Source organism: Dama dama, chromosome 26 (assembly GCF_033118175.1).
Source record: "Dama dama isolate Ldn47 chromosome 26, ASM3311817v1, whole genome shotgun sequence".
NCBI classification, from domain to species: domain Eukaryota; kingdom Metazoa; phylum Chordata; class Mammalia; order Artiodactyla; family Cervidae; genus Dama; species Dama dama.
The window spans coordinates 23,821,206-23,826,359 of NC_083706.1; the positions used below are offsets into that span (position 1 = coordinate 23,821,206).

General features: G+C 37.1%; 1 pseudogene; it reads left to right on the plus strand.

Moving 5' to 3' along the window:
• The first annotated feature begins 3,670 nt into the window (after nucleotides 1–3,670).
• LOC133047081 (small ribosomal subunit protein uS15-like) lies at nucleotides 3,671–4,171 on the plus strand (annotated as a pseudogene).
• Nucleotides 4,172–5,154: the final 983 nt, after the last annotated feature.

The window sequence follows — 5,154 nt, forward strand, 5'->3', positions numbered from 1 at the left end:
GATGAAAAGGCAGAGAAATACCCAACAGGTAAAGGAACATGAAAAATGCCCACCAAGTCAAACAAAAGAGGAGGGGATAGGGAATCTACCTGAAAAAGAATTTAGAATAATGGTAATAAAAATGATCCAAAATCTTGAAAACAAAATGGAGTTACAGATAAATAGCCTGGAGACAAAGATTGAGAAGATGCAAGAAATGTTTAATAAAGACCTAGAAGAAATAAAAAAGAGTCAATTAAAAATGAATAATGCAATAAATGAGATAAAAAACACTCTGGAGGGAACCAACAGTAGAATAATGGAGACAGAAGATAGGATAAGTGAGGTAGAAGATAAAATGGTGGAAATAAATGAAGCAGAGAGGAAAAAAGAAAAAAGAACCAAAAGAAATGAGGACAACCTCAGGGACCTCTGGGACAATGTGAAACACCCCAACATTCAATTCATAGGAGTCCCAGAAGAAGAAGACAAAAAGGCCATGAGAAAATACTCGAGGAGATAATAGCTGAAAACTTCCTTAAAATGGGGAAGGAAATAGCTACACATGTCCAAGAAACCCAGAGAGTCCCAAACAGGATAAACCCAAGGCAAAACACCCCAAGACACATATTAATCAAATTAACAAAGATCAAACACAAAGAAAAAATATTAAAAGCAGCAAGGGAGAAACAACATATAACACACAAGGGGATTCCTATAAGGAAAACAGCTGATCTATCAATAGAAACCCTTCAGGCCAGAAGGGAATGGCAGGACATACTTCAAGTAATGAAAGAGAATAACCCACAACCTAGATTACTGTACACAGCAAGGATCTCATTCAGATATGAAGGAGAATTCAAAAGCTTTACAGACAAGCAAAAGCTGAGAGAATTCAGCACCACCAACCCAGCTCTTCAACAAATGCTAAAGGATCTTCTCTAGACAGGAAACACAGAAAGGGTGTATAAACGCAAACCCAAAACAACAAAGTAAATGGCAACGTGACCATACCTATCAATAATTACCTTAAATGTAAATGGGTTGAATGCCCCAACCAAAAGACAAAGACTGGCTGAATGGATACACAAGCAAGACCCCTATATACGCTGTCTACTAGAGACCCACCTCAAAACAAAGGACACATACAAACTTAAAGTGAAGGGCTGGAAAAAAATATTTCATGCAAATGGAGACCAAAAGAAAGCAGGAGTCGCAATACTCATATCAGATAAAATAGACTTTCAAATAAAGGCTGTGAAAAGAGACAAAGAAGGACACTACATAATAATCAAAGGATCAATCCAAGAAGAAGATATAACAATTATTAATATATATGCACCCAACATAGGAGCATCGCAATATGTACGGCAAACGCTAACGAGTATCAAAGAGGAAATTAATAGTAACACAATAATAGTGGGAGACTTTAATACCCCACTCACACCTATGGATAGATCAACTAAACAGAAAATTAACAAGGAAACACAAACTTTAAATGACACAATGGACCAGCTAGACCTAATTGATATCTATAGGACATTTCACCCCAAAACAATCAACTTCACCTTTTTCTCAAGTGCACACGGAACATTCTCCAGAATAGGTCACATCCTGGGCCATAAATCTAGCTTTGGTAAATTCAAAAAAATTGAAATCATTCCAGTCATCTTTTCTGACCACAGTGCAGTAAGATTAGATCTCAATTACAGGAAAAAAATTATTAAAAATTCAAACATATGGAGACTAAATAACATGCTTCTGAATAACCAACAAATCATAGAAGAAATCAGAAAAGAAATCAAAATATGTATAGAAATGAATGAAAATGAAAACACAACAACCCAAAACCTATGGGACACTGTAAAAGCAGTGCTAAGGGGAAGGTTCATAGCATTACAGGCTTACATCAAGAAACAAGAAAAAAGCCAAATAAATAACCTAACTCTACACCTAAAGCAACTAGAGATGGAAGAAATGAAGAGCCCCAGGGTTAGTAGAAGGAAAGAAATCTAAAAAATTAGGGCAGAAATAAATGCAAAAAAACTAAAGAGACCATAGCAAAAATCAACAAAGCTAAAAGCTGGTTTTTTGAAAAGGTAAACAAAATTGACAAACTGTTAGCAGGACTCATTAAGAAACAAAGAGAGAAGAACCAAATTAACAAAATTAGAAATGAAAATGGAGAGATCACAACAGAGAACACTGAAATACAAAGGATCATAAGAGACTACTACCAGCAGCTTTATGCCAATTAAATGGACAACTTGGAAGAAATGGACAAATTCTTAGAAAAGTATAACTTTCCAAAACTGAACCAGGAAGAAATAGAAGATCTTAACAGACCCATCACAAGCACAGAAATTGAAACTGTAATCAGAAATATTCCAGCAAACAAAAGCCTAGGACCAGATGGCTTCACAGCTGAATTCTACCAAAAATTTAGAGAAGAGCTAACACCTATCTAACTCAAACTCTTCCAGAAAATTGCAGAAGAAGGTAAACTTCCAAACTCGTTCTTTGACGCCACAATTACCCTATTCCAAAACCAAAGATGCCACAAGAAAAGAACATTACAGGCCAATATCACTAATGAACATAGACGCAAAAATCCTTAACAAAATTCTAGCCAACAGAATCCAACAACATATTAAAAAGATCATACATCATGACCAAGTGGGCTTTATCCCAGGAATGCAAGGATTCTTTAATGTCCACAGATCAATCAATGTAATACACCACATTAACAAATTGAAAGATAAAAACCATGATTATCTCAATAGATGCAGAAAAAGCCTTTGACAAAATTCAACACCCATTTGTGATAAAAACTCTCCAGAAAGCAGGAATAGAAGGAACATACCTCAACATAATAAAAGCTACATATGACTAACCCACAGCAAGCATTATCCTCAATGGTGAAAAATTGAAAGCATTTCCCCTAAAATCAGGAACAAGACAAGGGTGCTCACTCTCACCACTACTATTCAACATAGTTTTGGAAGTTTTGGCCAGAGCAATCAGAGCAGAAAAAGAAGTAAAAGGAATCCAGATAGGAGAAGAAGAAGTGAAACTCTCGCTGTTTGCAGATGGCATGATCCTCTACATAGAAAACCCTGAAGACTCTATCAGAAAATTACTAGAGCTAATCAATGAATATAGTAAAGTTGCAGGATATAAAATTGACACACAGAAATCCCTTGCTTTCCTATACACTAACAATGAGAAAACAGAAAGAGAAATTAAAGAAACAATACCATTCACCATTGCAACAAAAAGAATAAAATACTTAGAAGTATATCTACCTAAAGAAACAAAAGACCTATACATAGAAAACTATAAAACACTGATGAAAGAAATCAAAGAGGACACAAACAGATGGAGAAATATACCGTGTTCATGGATTGGAAGAATCAATATTGTCAAAATGACTATATTACCCAAAGCAATCTATAGATTCAATGCAATCCCTATCAAGCTACCAACGGTATTTTTCACAGAACTAGAACAAATAATTTCACAATTTGTATGGAAATACAAAAAGCCTCGAATATCCAAAGCAGTCTTGAGAAAGAAGAATGGAACTGGAGGAATCAACCTGCCTGACTTCAGACTCTACTACAAAGCCACAGTCATCAAGACAGTATGATACTGGCACAAAGACAGAACTATACCTTTTGCTACCACACCGCCGCCATCATGGGTCGCATGCATGCTCCCGGGAAGGGCTTGTCCCAGTCGGCTCTGCCCTACCGCTGCAGCGTCCCCACCTGGCTGAAGCTCACTTCTGACGATGTGAAGGAGCAGATCTACAAACTGGCCAAGAAAGGCCTGACTCCCTCCCAGATTGGTGTGATCCTGAGAGACTCTCATGGTGTTGCACAAGTACGTTTTGTGACAGGCAACAAAATCTTGAAAATTCTTAAGTCCAAAGGACTTGCTCCTGACCTCCCCAAGGATCTCTATCATTTAATTAAGAAAGCTGTTGCTGTTTGAAAGTATCTGGAGAGGAACAGAAAGGATAAAGATGCTAAATTCCGTCTGATTCTGATTGAGAGCCGTATTCACCGGTTGGCTCGATACTACAAGACCAAACGAGTCCTGCCCCCCAACTGGAAATACGAGTCATCCACAGCTTCTGCCCTGGTTGCATAAATATGTCTATTGTACTAAAGCAATAAAAATCATTGTTTAACAGGAAAAAAAAAAAAAAAAAAAAAAAGACAGAACTATAGATCAATGGAACAGAATAGAAAGCCCAGAGATAAATCCACGAACCTATGGACACCTTATCTTTGACAAAGGAGGCAAGGATATACAATGGAAAAAAGACAACCTCTTTAACAAGTGGTGCTGGGAAAACTGGTCAATCACTTTTAAAAGAATGAAACTAGAACACTTTATAACACCATACACAAAAATAAACTCAAAATGGATTAAAGATCTAAATGGAAGACCAGAAACTATAAAACTCCTAGAGGAGAACATAGGCAAAACACTCTCCAACATAAATCACAGCAGGATCCTCTATGACCCACCTCCCAGAATATTGGAAATAAAAGCAAAAATAAACAAATGGGACCTAGTTAAACTTAAAAGTTTTTGCAGAGCAAAGGAAATACAAGCAAGGTGAAAAGACAGCCCTCAGATTGGGAGAAAATAATAGCAAACGAAGCAACAGACAAAGGATTAATCTCAAAAATATACAAGCAACTCCTGCAGCTCAATTCCAGAAAAATAAATGACCCAATCAAAAAATGGGCCAAAGATCTAAGCAGACATTTCTCCAAAGAAGACATACAGATGGCTAACAAGCACATGAAAAGATGCTCAACATCACTCATTATCAGAGAAATGCAAATCAAAACCACAATGAGGTACCATTACACCCCAGTCAGAATGGCTGCTATCCAAAAGTCTACAAGCAATAAATGCTGGAGAGGGTGTGGAGAAAAGGGAACCCTTTTACACTGTTGGTGGGAATGCAAACTAGTACAGCCACTATGGAGAACAGTGTGGAGATTCCTTAAAAAACTGGAAATAGAACTGCCATATGAACCAGCAATCTCACTCCTGGGCATACACACTGAGAAAACCAGATCTGAAAGAGACACATGTACCCCAATATTCATCACAGCACTGTTTATAATAGCCAGGACATGGAAACAACCTAGA